The 18828-nt window shown below is 53.3% G+C and overlaps 1 protein-coding gene and 1 pseudogene across 3 annotated transcripts in view; one reads left to right on the forward strand and one right to left on the reverse strand.

The window, feature by feature from the left end:
- The window catches only part of LOC144144349 (uncharacterized), a 74412-nt gene that overhangs the window by 45114 nt on the left and 10470 nt on the right, over window positions 1-18828 (reverse strand). The window lies entirely within an intron of this gene.
- Window positions 4320-8766, forward strand: LOC144146768 (uncharacterized; annotated as a pseudogene). Its single transcript, XR_013317698.1, has 2 exons — window positions 4320-5499; window positions 7993-8766. The product of XR_013317698.1 is annotated as an uncharacterized LOC144146768 (transcript).

Raw genomic sequence — 18828 nt, forward strand, 5'->3', positions numbered from 1 at the left:
GGCTATATATAGGGGTTCAGTATACTCAGCGCACTTCTCTATCACCTGATTGATCGTGTGAATATGGTCCATTGTTGAATAACCTTTACAGAACCCTGCTTGTTCTTTAGGTTGACTGAAATCTAAGGTTGCAGAGATTCGGTTAGCGATTACCTTGGTAAATACCTTGTAGACGACTGACAGTAAGCTGATCGGCCTGTAATTTTTCAAGTCCTTCATGTCGCCTTTCTTATGGATTAGGATGATGTTCGCGTTCTTCCAAGATTCCGGTACCATTCCGGTCATTAGGCATTGCGTATACAGGTTTGCCAGTTTTTCAAGTACAATTTCTCCGCCATCCTTCAAGAGGTCTGCTGTTATCTGATCCTCACCAGGTGCTTTGCCCCCTTTCATTTCTTTCAAAGCATTCCTTACTGCTTCGGTCGTTACTGGTGGGATGTCTATCTCCTCTGAACTACTGTCTCGTTCGGCATTATCCTGTATGTCCCGGCTGCTGTACAGATCCCTATAGAACTCCTCTGCCACTGTGACCACGTGTCCACTGAGTGCGATAATGCGTCGGAGGTTGTTTTGGAGATCTCGGCGGAGTGTTCGGACGGTTCAAATTCACGGGAGGCCTTGGGAGTGGCTACCGGTCTGAACATGAACATTTCGCGAGATAGCGAGGTTTCGCTGGAATGCGTAAACCATGAGGCTACCGAGAGGCCGCACGAGTCCGCTGAAACGGAGGTCGTTCCTTCAGACGGTAATGCGGAAACGAGCGAGGTGGTGGCAAAGCCTGCTGCCGAGGGAGCGAACGGTTTGCACGGTTCAGTTGGGAGTCGTGACGATCTCGCCACTGAGCAAGCCGATTCCGTCCTGCCACCAGCTCAGGTAACTGACCTCGAGCAACGGCCAGCCGAGCTCGAAGAGATTCAGGTGTCTGGGGCGGCTGAGCCGTCTTGAGACAGGGCAGCTTGGATCTAGTGTAGCCTTGACAGCCGCAGAACAGAACGAAAACACCCTTCGGTGTTCGCTTACTGAGGGTGTTGCGGAAAAGGCGAGGGACGACGAGGTAGTGACTGTTGGGAACTACAAGGTGCCTTATGAGCACGTCGTGCCCTTGTCACTTCCAGCTGATGCTCCCGACGATAGGCCAATATGGGCTGAGCTAGTTGAGGTTGCGGTGTCGACTGCGGCTGAGCCGAAGTCGGAAACCGAACAGCAGAGCAGAGCAGAGAACGCAAACGCGTTCCGGCGTTTGCTTGCCGAACGCGTTCGCGAAAAAGCGAGCAAGAAGGGTAGAGGAAAAACCGCGCGTTCTTGTGGCGCGTGTTTCAGTGCGGGCACGCCCAGGGGCAAAGCCTTGAGCTCGCATCGCGCCAAGGGGACGCCGCCTCCAAGAAGGAGTGCGCGCCTGTCGTTTGAACGTTGGAAAATCTCGTTCGATCCTCCGCGCGCTCGACCTTTGTCGAAGACGACCGGTGTCATTTCACGCGGTCGCAGCAGTCGTTTTCAGGAAGCAGGCGCACCTAAAGTGCGGTACAAAAAGGGAAAAGCTCGGGGCATTGAAGAGAGCTCGGATCGCAGCTCTCAGCGCGAGAAGTGGCTTGTAGACGGCTGACTTTCTCAAATTAATTGTTTTTCCTGGAGCAGGTTTCGCCCTTTACGATTACATTTCTTTTTGTGTGGGACATTTCCAATCACGCGAAATGTCACCTTTCAGGTTTGTCACTTGTCTAAAGTACTGCTGGGCAAAAATATAACTAGAGTAGTTAGTTATTCGCGTACTTTTTCGCAACTAAAAGCCTGATAGATCTTCAGTGTTGATTTGTCTTCGCACTTGCCGGCGATGCGGTTGTGTCTTCCTACGTTGTTCTGTTGCTTGCCTGACCAAGCCAGAGACGTTCTTGGGGAGCCGCTACTCGTCCAGTGACCCGCCCGGTGAAGCTCCAGCACGGTGTCGTACAGCCAAGGCCTGGAGTCGAGCGTCTGCCGAGCACTTCACTTCGAAAGCATCCCTCCAGACAACGGTTGCAGACCCTTATCTATCGGGATCTCGGAACCCTGGCGGAGAAGCTATTACGAATGGGCCAGTGCCGCAGTACTTCCCCGCATCACTCCTCGGCTGTGCAGCGAAGCCACTCGTGCTCCTTCGAAAACAGGCGCAACCATGTCGGTGGCAAGTTGCGACAAGCCGCGTCAGACGCTTCGCTCTCAGCCCATCAAAACTTCGGCGGTTGGCGGCGTGGCTCGTCTCCACGCTCTTCAAGGACACAGAGGCCCCGTCGATCGCAACGGAGTCCTCCTCTCTCCCCTCTCTCGGACTCAACGTGCCCGAGGCTATGAACGGCTTACGAACTCTGGAAAGAGTGTTGTGCGTGTTCCAGCCTGTTGCGTTTGACCGTTGTCGCTTTTGGATATAAATAGAGCTGCCCAAGCGTTGTAAACCATTCCTGTTAGAGCAGCGAATCGATGTTGTCGCTCTGCTCGAGTCCCGTATTGTAACCTCGGCCGTCGGGGCATTGTTCTTTGGCTTCGGCTCACCTCTCGCTATGAAGTAAACAGTTACGTTAGCTATACGGCTTCTGGACTTCTTCACGGCTGCAACAGCGGCTGGCCGCTCGCATCATACACGCTACCACTCGTATGTCGGAGGCCACGGAGCTCGGATCGGGTGCCCCCGCCCGGTCGCAACACCACCAACAAGCCTGCGCACTCGCACCCCAGGCTGCGGAGGAAGGTGTGGAGTACTGCCCGCTTATTACTTCCAGAGAAATCACGCAGCACTACCAGCTAGAAAGACAGACACTCCCTCCACCTCATCCTAGCCTCTCTAAGGAGCAGCAGACAGTCTTTCGCCTCATTCAATCTGAGTCCTTCCCCCACCCAACAAGGCTACACCTCATGTTCCCGGAGCAATACTCGGCCGAATGCAAATTTTGTAAAAAACCAGGATCACTCCGCCACCTAATTGGGGAGTGCGACTTCAGCTCAGAAAATCCACCCTTCCTCCATCCCCCACCCCCTTTTTTAGAGAGCAATGGGAGATTTTGATGTCCAGCTCCTCCCTGGCGACCCAGCTAGCGCTGGTCGACCGGGCGCAGGCGGCCATGACATCATATCGGCTCTAGTGAATAAGGAACCACTTCCAATTTAAACGCTCCATAAATGTATTCTCTCTCTCTCTCTCTCCAGAGGCCAGCCGTGGGTCCGGGTGCTGTGCCTGCACGTGCCGCTGTATAAGCAGGTGGGAGTCGTCCGCCGCTGCCTGGGCATCCGTGGCCGGGGAGGGGTCAGCTCGTGGGCCTCGGCGGCCAGGTCGTCCGCCTGCTCGTTGCCCTCGAGCCCGATGTGGCCGGGCACCCACGCAGCCGCAGCCGGGCGCCCCTATTTGCCAGCCGCTCCGCCTTCTCGCGCACGCCCCGAACCAGAGGGGAGTGCGGGTCGCCCTCCCTGATGCGCAGCAGAGCCACCCGGGAGTAGTCGCACAGCAGGGCGCAGCGCTCGGGTGCGGGCTCCAGCTCCAGCAGCAGGTCCAGGCCCAGCTGGACCCCACAAGCTCTGCCGTGGCCGAGGATGCGGCGTAGTGCAGCCGGGCCTGCCGGGTGGCCTACCCCAGCACGGCGGCTGCTGTAGCCGAGCCCAGCCGCTGCCGCACAGAGCCATCCGAGTAGACCAGGGTGTGGCCCTCCAGGTCTTTCCAGACGACGGCCCGGGTCAGCTGCAGCAGCCCGCAGTGGGGCGTGCGCCGCTTGCTGCGCAGGCCCGGAATCTCCAGGTGCAGCACGGCCGCCAGGTCCGGAGGGCGGCTGGGGGGCCCCATGTCTATGGTGCCCACCCCTCGCTTGTACAGGCCAGCATGCGCCCCATGCGCGAGTGCCGGTGGGTGTGCAGCCGCTGCAGCAGGGGGCCGCCCCCCTCGGCTCGGCGCAGCCGCGGTCGATGTGGCCCAGGGCGCGCTGCTCGGCCGTCATCTCGAGCGCCCACACCCCTGCCGCAGCCAGCGTCCTGTCGCACTGCGAGTTTCGGGGCTGACCCAGGCAGGCGCGAACGCCCTTTCGATGGTCGCCCTCCAGCTGCCGCCAGTGGGGTATCCGCAGGGTGACCAGCGGCAGCGCGTGCATCATTAGTGATGTATCTGTGATGTCACGCCAGCCGAAGCCGCCGTTATCACCACTGCTGCTTCTCCTTCCCTCTCTCTTAACCCCTCTCGCACAACGCTACATTAACCCGCGCTATCGCAATAAACGTTTTGTCTTGGCCCAGCCACTGCCCCGGCGTGTTCGTTTCAGTGGCGACGAGGATGGGGTGAGAACGGGGCGTGAACTCAGTCCACCATGACCGCTGCACCCACGGGAGGATACGCCAGCCCGCCGCAGTGCGACGAGACGAGCGACAAGTGGCCCGCTTACCAGGTTCGGCTGGAAGCCTTCTTTGAGGGAAACGGCATCACGGAAGACAAAAACAAGCGGGCCCTGCTGGTGACTGCACTGTCCACCCACACCGTCGACGTACTGAGCGGACGCTGTGCTCCGGATAAGGTGAATGAACTTTCGTACCCTCAAGTGGTAGCCTTGCTTAAACAGCACTTTTCACCGCAACTGAACGAGATAGCACAGTCATGAATTCTTCACCCGCAACCAGCTGCCTGGCGAACCGGTCAAGGATTTTATCGTGGCGATTCGACAGATAGCGGACACCAGCAATTTCGGTACATCGTTGGATAGAATGCTTCGAGATCGCATCGTGTGTGGACTGCAAAGCGCAGGAGTGCGTCGGCAGCTACTCGCGAAACCACAGCTGACGAGGAGTGAAGCGCAAGAAATTGCCATATCCGCCGAAATGGCCGAAGCCAACGCGCAAGAGATAATAAGCTCCGCCGCTGAGGGAACTGTGCATGCGCTGGGAGGCCAGTCCTATCGCCAAAAAAGCCGGACACAGATTGCGTGCTACCGCTGCGGAGCAAAAGGGCACGGACCCGAGGATTGCCGCTTCCGATCGGCGTCATGCTTCAAATGCAAACAACGCGGTCATATCGCCCGAGCCGTTGCCGCCGTGAGAGTGGTTTCGGGGTGGTGCCACCAGTGCGCTAAGTACACGCCTGGTCGTCACGGGAGGAAGACACGGGCACCGACGGTGTGTTCGCGCTGGAGGCAGCGAAGAGTCATATCGGCCAAATCGGCATTACGCAACCCATCGTGCGCACCTTGGATTGTGCTGGGGTACCAGTTGACATGCAGGTCGACACAGGCTCACCGATTTCGGTCATCACGTGACCCAGATATGAACGGAACAAAGCAGTGTGGCCCAAGCTGTGTGGTTCACCATTGAAACTGACCAGCTTCCTGGGACAGCTTCCAGTGCGGGGACAACTGAAGCTCAAGGTTTCGTGCGGAAACCGGTCGAGGGATGGATCTTTGCAAGTCCTTGGTTGCTCCGGCCCCAACCTCTGCGGACGCGACCTGATTCAAGCGTTCCACATGCTCGAGGCACCGGTCATGAACGTGAACACGCCAGGTGAGCAACTGCCGTTAGTCGGAGCTGACGACATTAACGTGGGCCGGTTGCTAGCCGAATTCGCTGATGTGTTCGCGCCAGGTTTTGGGCTCATAAAAGGGCCTCCGGTACACTTCCAGACTCCAGAAAACGTGGTGCCGAAATTTTGGAAAGCACGCGTAGTTCCTTATGCTTTTTGCCCAAAGGTCGGCGCTGAACTGGACCGCTTTTCGGGCGCGGGTATTAGTGTCCCGGTGCCTCATTCGAAGTGGGCCGCGCCGGTGGTACCGGTAGTGAAACGGAATGGCTGCATCCGCCTTTGCGGCGATTCTAAACTAACAGTAAACAAAGCCTGTCACACGGAGCAATATCCGTTGCCACGGGTGGAGGATATCCTGGCGACATTGAACGGCGGTGATGATGGTGATGAGAACTTTATTTTGCCCAAAGTGGGGGAGGGAAGGGGACGAAAGGGAGCGTTCGATGGTCCTTCCCCGTCAGATGGCGGCCAGGAGCCCGTGAGCCCTAGCGGCATCTTCGGCCAATTGGACAAGGCTGCGTTGAGTCTCTTGGTCGGGGCTGAGCAACACGGCCTCCCATTGCTCCAGAGTCCTGATCACTATTGTCTGTGATGTGTGTTGTGGTTTCTCGGGACAGGCCCATACCATGTGCTGCAGGTTAGCTCGTTCGGAGCACCATCTACATTGCTCTTTGTAAAGGTCTGGGTATAGGCGGCTGTAGGCTACGGGGTTCGGAAAGGGGTTGGACTGCAAGAGTCGCCAGGCCACAGACTGCCACCGACTGAGGGAGGGATGCGCCGGCGGGTACTTCAGGTGGCCTAAGCGATAGTGAGCGGTTATGTCCCTATATCTCACAAGCCTGTCCCTGCCCCCCGTATGTAGCGATTGCTCATCAAGATCGAGGCGGTCCCCGTAGCTGAAACCTCGGGCCGCTTCGTGAGCATGCTCATTACCTGACAAGGACAAATGTGCTGGTGTCCACATAAGGAGAACCTCGCGGAGTTTAGACCCAGTAAAGGGTTGAAGAAGGCGCTGCGCTTGGGGTGAAATTCTACCCTTCTCAAAGTTTCTAATGGCTGTTTTCGAATCAGTCACAATTATTTTTGCGGGTGTGGAGGATATGGCAAGTGCAATGGCTGCTTCCTCCCCGGTCTCTGGGTGAATTGTACAGACTGAACCAGATGCAGTTGAATTACCCTGCTGATCCACGGCCACTATGCTCATGGCCGCTCTGTCTGGGTATTCTGCGGAGTCGACGTAGAACACTTGTTTCTCCTCTCGAAGGCGGCGGTGGAGAGCAGCCGTCCTGGCTAGGCGTCGATCAACGTTGTATACCGCTTGCATATTTCGAGGAAGTGGAGATGTACGGATATGCGCCCGCTGTGAGTCAGTAAGCATCACTTTTTCCCCATGCTGGGAGGCGTAAGTAATGTGGAGCTGTTGAAGGATAGTGCGCCCCGTTTCGCTACTGGAGAGCCGTTGAAGTTGTGCTATTCTCTGCGCCTCAAGAAGCTCTTCAAGGCTATTATGGATACCCATTGCTTCGAAATGTTCAGTAGATGCGTTAATTGGAATTCCAACCACCTGTTTGTAGGCTTTCCTAATAATGCAATTAAGGTGAAGTTTTTACCACGATAGACTTGCGGGAGGCGTACAACCAGCTTCCGTTGGATGAGGAAGCCATGCTACTCACGACCATAAACACGCATAAGGGACTGTTCAGCTTCACTCGCCTGCATTTTGGAGTGGCGTCCGCGCCGGCCGTGTTTCAACGTCGTATGGAGACCATTTTGCAGGGGCTTCCGGGTGTTCAGGTCTACCTAGATGACGTCATCGTGGCAGAGAAACGCAATGACTGCACTACACTGCGCGCAGTATTGAAGCGTTTCCAGGATTGTGGCGTGCGCTTGAACGCATACAAGTGCAAGTTCCGCCAACCAGAGGTGGATTTTTTGGGACATCGAATCAGCGCTCGAGGTCTTCAACCAAAAACGGATAACATAGACGCCGTCCTGGAGGTTCAGGCACCGCGGAATCCCGCAGAATTAAGGTCCTACCTTGGCATGGTCACGTACTACCACAAATGTCTTCCCAACGCATCGACCGCCATGGCGCCCTTATATCAGCTACTCCGGAAGGAAGCTAAGTGGGAGTGGGGTACCCCTCAACAACAGGCATTCAGCAGGGTGAAAGACCTCAAATCCGCAGATTTTCTGGCGCATTTTGACCCACACAGGCCGCTAGTCCTGGAATGCGATGACTCCCCGGACGGAATCGGCGCAGTGCTTTCACACGATGTCGGGGGCGGGGTACTTCGGCCCATAGGGTTCCAGTCTCGGTTATTGACGGAAGCTGAGAAAAATTACTCGCAGCTGGAGCGTGAAGCCTTGGCACTTGTGTTTGGTGCATCAAAATTCCGGCAATACTTACTGGGCAATACTTACTTTCACATTGATGACGGACCATAAACCTCTTGTGGGACTTTTTCATACAGACAGGCCAGTACCCGTGATGGCCGCTGCGCGAATCCAGCGATGGGCCCTGCTGCTCAGCGCATACGATTACGTCATCAAACACCAGCCCGGGAAAGACAACGTTCCAGCAGATGCCCTCAGCCGGCTCCCCACGTCAGCAACTTCCCAGCCAGAGACGCAGGAAGAAACTGGGGACAGTGAGTATGTCCGGCTCACGGAAGCCCTCAATGATGGTGTCATGTCCGCAAAGCAACTGGGCACTCTCACGGAGCGCGATGACGATTTAGCAAAGGTACAAAAATGGTGCAGGAGGGGTGGCCAACAAATTTGGGGCCTGAGTACCAGCACTTGATGCCTTACTTCAACCGGAAGGCTGAGATAACGGGGAGTTACGGGCTTCTCTACTGGGGCCATCGAGTGATCGTCCCTAAGAGTGCCCGATCAGTGATGTTACGTCTGCTGCATGATACTCATCAAGGAATTTGCTCAATGAAGCGGCTAGGGCGCTCCTTGATGTGGTACCCCCGGATCGATAATGACATTGAGCACATGGTTAAGTCCTGCCCCAGTTGCTGCTCCTATGCCCCCCAAGAAACACCGTGCTGCATGGCCGGAGACGGATGAGCGTTGGTCGAGGCTGCATATCGATTTTGTGGGGCCGATCGATGGTCACATGCTACTGATTGTTGTGGATTCACACAGTAAGTGGATAGAAGCGATACCCATGAAGAGTTCCACCACGCACGCCACCATAGAGGCTCTGCGCACCTTGTTCAGTACATTCGGGTTGGCCCGGACGCTGGTATCCGATAATGGCCCACGGTTTACGAGTTGGAAATTTCGCAATTTTATGAAGCCGAATAACATAGTACACCTCCGAACAGCACCGTATCACCCCCAGTCCAATGGGCTCACGGAGAGGACCATAGGTCGGCAAACTCACTCACGAGTGCACTCACACACCCCCCAGTCACCACTCAAGAGTGAGTGGTGAGTGAGCCTCGTCATCGTTGTGGGCTGGTGAGTGCGAGTGCGAGTGAGTGCGAGTGCCACTCGCGGCGAGCCCCACTCGCCACTCGCGAGTGCGAGTGCTACTCGCGGCGAACGCTACTCGCCACTCGCGAGTGCGAGTGCCACTCGCGGCGAGCGCCACTCGCCACTCGCGAGTGCGAGTTCCACTCGCGGCGAGCCCCGCTCACCACTCACGAGTGCAAGTTCCACTCGCGGCGAGCCCCGCTCACCACTCACGAGTGCGAGTGCCACTCGCGGCGAGCCCCGCTCACCACTCACGAGTGCGAGTGCCACTCGCGGCGAGCCCCGCTCACCACTCACGAGTGCGAGTGCCACTCGCGGCGAGCCCCACTCACCACTCGCGAGTGCGAGTGCCACTCACGGCGAGCCCCACTCACCACTCGCGAGTGCGAGTGCCACTCGCGGCGAGCGCCACTCGCCACTCGCGAGTGCGAGTGCCACTCGCGGCGAGCCCCGCTCACCACTCACGAGTGCAAGTTCCACTCGCGGTGAGCCCCACTCACCACACACGAGTGCGAGTGCTCTCACCACACACGAGTGCGAGTGCTCTCACCACACACGAGTGCGAGTGCTCTCACTACTCGCAAGTAGTGAGCCCCGCTCGCCACTCGTGAGTGGCGGGTGCACTCGCGAAATGTGCGGTGCTATGGTGCCGACTGCCGGGTTAATTCTAACGTTACGAAATAAAGGCTTTTAGAGTAGCGGCACTCTTTTCTCTGATTGTTGTGTGCCGCCAGCATTTTCATTGGTCGGTCGGCACCACGTGATAATTATTTACACATTGGCGCAGCCATTTTGTTTCTGGGCGCCTCTCCTTTCTCTTTTACTCTACAGCGCGGACGCTAGAGCGCCCGGTCGCACTCTGCCCGTCACAACCAGCAGCGGTTTCGTTGGGAGAGGTGGCAGCACGACAGACAGAAACAAAATGGCCCCAGACGCTTCCTGGTGCACGAAGTGTCAGTACTCTCAAGCGTAGCTTTTTTAGGGGTGTTAGTGAATCCGATCCTCTCTCCCGTCCTTCCCCTTATTTCGCGGAAACTTTCCAAATGAACACGTGACGGCGTAGTTTAGGATCAAGCTGTACTCCTGTGCGGCAGGCTGGCGCCGCTTGCGGATGGGAAAATGTGGGGGGAAGGGGGAGGGTGGCGGCTGCCTGGCAGCTCGTCGCCATCGTCGCCATCATGACCGCCGCCGCGACACGACGGCGCCGCCTGCCTCCACCGCCTCTTGTGCCCAGCGCTCAATCAACGGCGCTCAAGGCCAAGCCCGCCTTGCTACACCTTGCTCCCATCTTTCTATCCTTTCGTGGCGGTGTTTTACCAGTTTTACTGGACATCCCCGCTGTGAGCCCTGTTCCAGCTTGGATTGCTCTTTGGAATAAACTGTTTGGAGGGCTGTCTGTAATGAATTTATTGGGAAAATTTAGTGCCGTGGATAGCGCGCTAAGCGATACGATTAATTGCACACGCTAGCCAGTGCTTTGAAAGATGGCAGCAGCTTTACCGAGTTTTCCTTCCGAACGGATCTTTTTTTTAAATGCAGAGCATTTCAGTAACTCACGATGTCACCCGCGTTGGCGTCCGTAGTCCGCATCGCTCCCCGTCGGTCTGGCATTGGCTTGGATTGGCTTGGATTGGCTTGGCTTGGCTTGGCTTGGATTGGATTGGTTTGGATTTGGATTGGATTAAAGTGGATTGTGTTGGATTGTGTTGCGTCATAGCCGCGCCACGTTGCGTCATAGCCGCTCCACGTTGCGTCATAGCCGCGGCAGGGGGTTCACGGCACGTTTCACGTTTCACCATCGACTTCATCGACAATGTCTACGCGGGATGAGAAGGCGGCGCGGCGGCGTGCTGCGGATGCTGAGCGCAAGCGCCGCAAGCGAGCCGCCGACGCCGAACTTCGCCATCGAGAAGCCGCAGCCATTCGTGAACGTCGGGCGGCGATGCGGGAGGGAAAACAAGCAAAAAACGAACAGAACTCCTGCTGGCGCAGTTTCAGGCAGGGGGCGCGCGAGCACTGCGAAGGCGGGAAATTTGAAATGCGTTGGGTGGTAGCAGTGAGCGGATAACAGCGCTACAGCCCATTATGGCGAATCAGTGCTCTGCATTTACAACAGTTTTCACGTAGAGTGGAACGGCTGTAACTTTTTTATGTTTGCTACCGCTGTCAGAATTTGCAGTGTTTTTTTGTTTTATAGAGCGTGAACGAACTAGGTTACATAAGTCCTGAAAAGCTTTGATTCATGGCTTGCGAAAAATTTGCGAGAATTTTTTGTTTTCACTTGCCAAAAGCGAAGTTTACCCCGTTGAAAGTGGGGTAATAAGACAGGTGGGTATAATAACCGTGTATTGACTTAAGAAAACGTGAGACCCCATTAATGATAAATTTAAATTCTAGCTCAAATAAGTACGCATTCTATGCCCAGAAAACTCGTTCCGTAGACAGCCAAAAAGGCTAATGCCGCTCATAACAAAAATCAATGCATTGATACTTGTGAAAATCGGGGAACCCTACTGGGACGTCGACACAATCAAAATAAGAAAAATAAAATAAAGGCCTAATGCTCACCACGCGAGATAGGACGGGACAGAAGAGGCAGCTTTTATTGACGAAATATCTACACAAACCATGTGAGCTGCTACACCGGCCACGTAAATTAAGGCTGTCTTAGCCCTCTATGAATGTAATTAACATCTTTATCTTTGACGACTACTCTGATTGTTCTGAGGAATTCTACAGGAAAGAGGTAAAACCACGCGTACAAAACATAAGCGCGCGCACATATACTGTAATCCCTCATTATGACGAAATCGCTTTACTCGAAATATCGCTTTATTCGAAATTTCTTCTGGTCCCAACCCAAACGCATGCATTTTAGGCCGCATTACTCGAAGCGCACGAAGAGCTGGACCCGCTTAGAGTGAAGTGGCGAGCGGAGGCGGCGCCGAGCAGTGATGACCTAGCGGCGAGTCAGGCGGTGAATATGGCGAGTTGACAAGCTGGTGTTTCCCCGGCGATTTTCTCGAGCCCGTCATACTCGTTTTGCGCCATCCGATTTAAGACAAATGGTCGATATGCGTGTTAGGGTGATTGAATTTTCTTCCGAGACATTGGTCCATGGCGTGGACGCGACGGTGCGCGAAGTGTCGTCGAGAGCGGGGTGCCCAAAAACTCGTTTTGCAAACTTCAAGGCTGCACACCTCGGGAAAATATTGCCCAGTAATCATGCAGAGCCCCTAAAACCGGTCAGTTTTCATGATTGTGCTGCGTACTCACAATGAGCGGGTAAACGTTTTTTGAGCTCAACAAACACAACCTCAGATTCCAGCTGTAGAATTTGCGGCGCTTTCCAGCGCGAAACTCTCGTAGCGTTCCTTGGCGCCCCCACCCCCCTGTAAAAGCGGCCACAGCCTTCTCCTCTTCCTTCGCTCTGCAGTCTGCGAGGCGTGCGGACGCCAGTCACTGCTTGGTCACATTGGAGAAGGGGTTGCTCGCGCCCAGCAAGAACATGAAACAGCCAAAGCTCACTGCCTTCCTTGCACCTGAATAAAGTTGTGTTTCAAAGAATACATTGTGCTTTGATTCCTCGCAGTTGTGGCGCAAATAAAGCTCTACGAGTTTAGTTTTCTCGAGTGGTCGCTTATATCAAAATACCGCTTATAACGAAATTTTTCGCCGTCGCGCTGTGTTCGTTATAACGAGGGATTACTGTGTATGCACACACAAAGTAATCAGGAACGCATAGTTATTGCTCACAAAACCAGCGACTTTTATTTACTTCTTTATTGTTTTACAATTCAATAAATTCTCTTGTGAAAGCGTATATTACATAACGGTGGTCACATGCGAAAACCCGCTCAAGTTACGCTAACAGCCTAATGCAGAATATTAACAAAAAATGGAGCAGCTTCGCACTGTAGTTGCGCGAAGAGTGGACAAACAGCGAAACTGGCGGCCCCACCCGACTTATTTTCGGTTCGGTTAAGTTTATCCGCCATTATGGTTGGAGGCTCGGCCAAGTTTTTTGCTTGGTTATGCTTTGAGACACGGTCAAGCTCTCTGCGTGGTGTCGTGGTTAGCCCCAAAAGAGCAATGAACACTCGGTCATTATGTATGTACAATGCACGTGAGCTCGTAACTCCGGATCGGACGTTTCGCTGCTGCTTCACCGGCGCGATATTCGGGATTGTACCAAAGTCGTCTCCTCCGTTCTCGAGTAGCGGCGTAGCGGCTTTCGCTCTGCGCTTGGTCGTCTTTGGGAGTGGCGCTCTTCTTCTATTGCACCATCTCTCCCTTCATTACAGACCGGACTTTTGCATCTCACATGGATTTCCGAACTTGCCGCTGAAAGTTCTCCATGACTGGCAGGCTGGGGCAGAGCGTTCGACAAGGTCGAGTGGTGTCGGCGCGCACGACGACGTCCTCGCTCGGCGAGGTTTTTCTGCGCAGGTTCGCCGGCCCAACCACCAGCTTAAACAGCATTCGCTGTTGTAAAACTCAAATGCCATTTGTCTAACGACAAATAAGGTTGAAACGCGAAGCTTTTGGGGCCTGCATTTTGATCGTTGGGGGTTTCAATTTTGATCGCTGGGGTTCAAACTCCTTTCACTTCACCCGCCACGATCATCATCGTCAAAAAGTTGGCTTTCCTGCAGTGCGTTTTCGCAAACGGTCTCCATCAGCCAGGCAAAGAAAGCTTCGCTTAAAAACGAAAGGATTTGTTTTTAAAAATGCAAATAAATTGGCAAACTTATTGGCAAATTATATTGTTAATGCAATAATAGTTGGTAGTAAAATGACAGTATAAAGCAAAATATGAACCAAACCGTTCAATTTCAAACACGTGCAGTATGGACGAAAAAGAAAAAAGATATACACAAGAAAGTTCACTTATGGCACAGATAAAACTCAACTTTTCACTACACGTTTTCTTAAAGAATACCAGAGGGTAAAGAAAAGGTTGCGTAAGAGGTAAAAAATAAGTTGTTGAAGTCGGTAAAGAAACGGACAGCATAAAAAAGACACATTGAGAAAGTAAAATATTTGCAGCGGCCGCACAGTTGTTAGTTATTTTGTTTAGATCTTTCTACTGTACATATATTAGAATTTTAAATGTTTAATATATCGCAAGCACTGTGCAAGTTCAACTAACATTTTCTTGTTTTGCAGTTTTGCCACAGCTGCACGCTTAGAATTATCTGGCAGCTTCCTACACGCTTTTGTTATAACGACGTCACGCTGTACTATAATTCCTTCACATCCTCAAATTTAACGGTAAAGCAGTATTTTTAACATGGCTCAACTGATCAAAAGCACGGAACATTTATGCGCAACGCGCGTACTGCAATTATGTCCTAAGTTTGGGTTCATTCTTCACGTAACCGCGCTTCTATGCCGTTGGTATCTGTCGTGGGGGATCCCACCACCACTTTTGCTTAAGGTCCCTAATTTCAGGGACCTTACTTTTGCTCTACGAAGTTTTCTTTTTTTTTACTTCGGCGGCGCCTACCAGCCGGCGCCTGCTTTCTCCCCACCCTTTGCTTTTTTTGTTTTCCTTTTCTCGTAGTCGGCGACACCGACGCGTATTCGAAACAGCGCTTGTTCGAGCATACGGGTTGGCTGGCGCGCCGTGTATCCTCGCCTCCTCCCCCCCCCCCCCCCCCCCCAATACTCCTTTGCAATACTGTCCCCCCCGTCTAGACACACGGACGCCTTTGCCCGGGACTTTGACGACGGTCGCCGAAGGCCTGCAGGTCAGCCCAGCGCGCAGTCGTACACGATAAACTGTGCGCCCCCACCTCCCTCCATACACAAAGAGAAAGAGAATAACTTTAGGAGATGTTGGCGGCAGGCATTTGTTCGGAAGCCAACCTAAGTAGGAGAGCCCTCGTAAGCTACAACCAGGCGCCCGGACGGCGCGGCAATCTGTTGCGCGGCAGAAACGAGAAAGTGCAGGTCGCTACCGCCGCCGCCACATCGCCGCCTCCGCGATCGCCAACGCGACGTATGCCCGGTATGCCGCCGAAGAAAACCCGCGTTCGCGCCGGACACTGCAGTTGATGATGATGATGATGATGATGATTAGTGGCTTTCCCTTTGAATTGGGGCGTCGGTTGTCAGCAACCGACTTGCCTGTTTTATTACGTTTACCTGCCCTACTCCCAGCTAACCTATAGATTTGCTTCCTCCCTCCCATCTCTCCCTCTTTTCTGTTTTAAACTCATCGCCCCCATCCCCCTTTTTTCTCCCCTCGCTGTTCTAAATTCTCGTCCGCATGATTACTCCGCCTTCGTACCCATCCCTTCCCTACTTTTCCTCCACCACCACTCCAGTCGCCTCTTCGTCACCTCTATGGCCTTGAAGTTGAGGTTCCCCCTCGCCCCAAATCCCAAAGCCTCCGCCAGCGTCGTTTCCCCCTCACCCCGCGGTGGCCGTATCTCTGTGCAGCTCCTGACAATATGGTCTATAGTTTCCCGATCACTGCCGCAGCATGCACACGTTTCATCCTGCTGCCTGTAGCTACCCGTGTATGCCCGGGTTCTCAGGCCTCGAAGAGCAACGAGGCCTTCGAGGCCTGAGCCTCGAAGAGCAACGCACTGCCTCTCGTATTGCCATAGAATCCCTCCTTCTTAATTTCCCGTTTCTCTGCCCTATAAGTCTCCAGGGTTTTTTTCGCTTCCATTCTCTCTGCCCACTTCGTCGTCTCTGCTGCCTTTACCTGCTTTTTAACTGTTGTGTAAACCCCGCTGTCCCCTACCGACTTTCTGTACCGCTTGGTCAGCTGCCTGGTCCTCCGTCTCCACCGCGTGTCCACGCTCCTCAAATACAGGTACTTAAACACCCTCGCGGCCCATTTTTCGTCCTCCATGTCACGAAGTCGCTCCTCAAACTTTATCTTGCTCTGCGCCTCCCTCGCCTCGAAAGGCGTACCAGCCCATATCCCCTTGTACCGCTTCATTTGTAGTTTTACTGTGGGCCCCTAGGGCCAATCTGCCTACCGCCCTCTGATTTACTTCCAGGCCCGCTTGGGTCTCTGACTTCATGCACAGAACCGAATCAGCGAAAGTTAATCCTGGTACCATGACCCCTTTCCAGACTCCCCTTACCACCTCGTATTTGCTGTATCCCCAGAGGGCTCTATGCTTCATTATAGCTGCGTTCCGTCTTCCTTTCGTCTTAAGGTGAGCCTCATGCGCCTGCGTGTAATCTTCGCTGTTGTTCAGCCATACTCCTAAATATTTATACTCTTTCACCAATGGTATTTCTACTTGCTGCACTGATACTGTTTTGTGCTCCTTGCCGTCATTAAAGACCATGATCCCCGATTTTTCTCTGCTAAAGGATAGCCCTAGGTGCGTCGCTTCTTCACCGCATATATCCATCAAGCCCTGCATACTTATCCGGTTGTCCGCCATCAACAATATGTCGTCTGCATACATTAGTCCCGGAACCCGTTGTTCCACCACCTGCCCTTTTTTCATGTAGGATAAGTCGAACCCCATCGTGCTGACTTCTAGCTTCCTTTCTAACCCCGTCATGTAGATCATGAACAGCAGCGGAGAGAGAGGACATCCTTGTTTCAGACCCTTGTAGGTGTATACAGGCCTATTGTATGTTACCCCCTCCCACACTATTTGCACTTGGTTCTCCCGGTATAGCTCCCTGAGTAAGCTAATGAATTCCGCCCCAACTCCCTCGTCCTCCAGGATACTCCAAAGCCGCTCCCTCCATTTTGCGCGCGACTCCCTCCAGCCGCTCCCTCCGCTCCCTCCAGTTTGCGCGCGACTCCAGCGCCGCCTCTCGCCGCCGCTTAGAAACTCTGGGTCGTGGATGTCGCGACCGGACGTTCAGCACACGTAAAAACACACGCGCTGCGTGCGGTTCGACGTTGTCTTGCGGAAGTTTTTTAAGAAACATAGTTATAATTGCAAGTTGCAGGGTCTGAAATGATCAAAAGGCTGCAGGAAAGAATTAGTGGCAGCGCCGCTACTGCTGCGCGAAGGGCAGCCACAATCGCGAAAGGCAGCATGCCATCGTTCTGTGCAGGTTTCTCGCTCGGGCAGCCGTGGGAGAATAAGCGTCGCAAGAAATGATTTTAGCAGTAAGAAAAGTCAAGGAAATAAAAAAAGTCATGACATTTTTTGTCAGTGGAAGGAGTAAACTTATGAGTACGATTACCGTTTATGCGGAGCGCAGACACGAAGGCCCGTAAAACTAAAACGTTTGCTTTCAGTGTTCATACACATCACGCGCTGCGATAGCGCATGCCGTCGAAGTAGTTCCATAACACAAGGTATTACCGCTTCCACCACTATTGTTTTATCAGCAGTAACCTTTTTTTAGCGCCATTCACGGTTCACGGCACCGAATGGATACCAAAAGGCGGCACAAGAATATGCATTCACAGCACTTCGCGAGTTACGCCAAAAGCAATGTCAAGACGGTCAATACGCATCCCGCTTACTGCCCTACTTTGTTCCCCGAAGTGTACATAGTTCGGCCACGCGTTCCAAGCGAGAGCATGGAAAGCTATCAAAGGCAAGGTTGCATTCACTCGTGCTGACTTCTTTAATGTGTTTATACTTAACGTCTCCTATGCTCGTACATCTCCTGCCGAATTAGTCATCGGCACTGTTGAGGTTGACAACCCAGATATCCATATGCATAGGTTGCTCCGAACGGCTCAATGTCCCACCAGGTAGTATCAAGAACGTGGCAAACGTCACCCTGACCTCATTAAACTGAAACGACTATACAAGAAAATCAACGATTACCAAAAGACATTACAAAGTGAAAACTGGCGAAATCTTTGCCATCGGCTCCGGCAAGAGGGAGAGGCCTTTTTCACTTATAATGGGGCATCTTTCGCACCCTTTGCGGTAAAGCAAAGCTTCCTATCATTGACAAATGAGACTGCAGTCTGACTATTATGACGTAGAAGAAACTATTATCAAGACTCTCTTTCCGCATGCTACGAAGGATAAAACGGCACTAAAATCTCTTCCCGACATAGACATACCACACCCTCTAGACGAACTCAACACTCCTTTTACCCTGGGAGAACTTCACGTTGCCATCGCTCAAGGCAAATCTAGATCCGCTCCAGGCCATGATAAAATCACTTGGCAAGATGTCCGCAATCTGCCAACGCACGGCCATGAAGCCCTTCTGAGTGTTGTCAACGAATCATGGGAAACGGGACAAGTCCACGAGCACTTGAAGATGACCATCATTCATCCCATCACGAAGCCTAGTAAAGACGCCCGCGAAAACCTGAAAATCTGCGACCTATTTCACTAACTCCTATCATGTGCAAGGTCATCGACCGATTAATTAACAACCGACATCAGTTCCATCTCGAGCGCACTGGTTGGTTTCATCCATCGCTAACCGGCTTCAGACCTAATCCTAGTACGCACGACTACCTTTGGGTACTCCGAAGAGTCATAAATCGCACATCTCGAAAACAAATCCCGGATTGCATTCTGGCAACATGCAAATAAATAATTTCGAACCTAATGCAATGCGTGTTAGTGGGCCAATCAATGCTTTCATAGAAAGAAATCACCCAGCGCGATGTGGTTCAAGCCTTTCACGACCTAATGCAAGCTTCGCCATTTTTGAAATGAAGCTTTCCATTCCTCACTGGTGACGTCGGCGTCTGAGTAAAAAGCACCGCAGGAAAGCGAACTTTATAGTGGGTTTCACAAAGCAATGATGATGATAAGCGAAGGCACATGAAGCGCCTCAAGAAAAAAACCTTTCCCATGGTGCGAATCGCGCTTGGGTCCCCCGCGATATGAAGCCGACGTCTATCCTAT

This window comes from Haemaphysalis longicornis, unplaced genomic scaffold (assembly GCF_048455015.1).
Source record: "Haemaphysalis longicornis isolate Haplotype H1 unplaced genomic scaffold, Haemaphysalis longicornis Haplotype H1 scaffold_7, whole genome shotgun sequence".
Lineage (NCBI taxonomy): Eukaryota > Metazoa > Arthropoda > Arachnida > Ixodida > Ixodidae > Haemaphysalis > Haemaphysalis longicornis.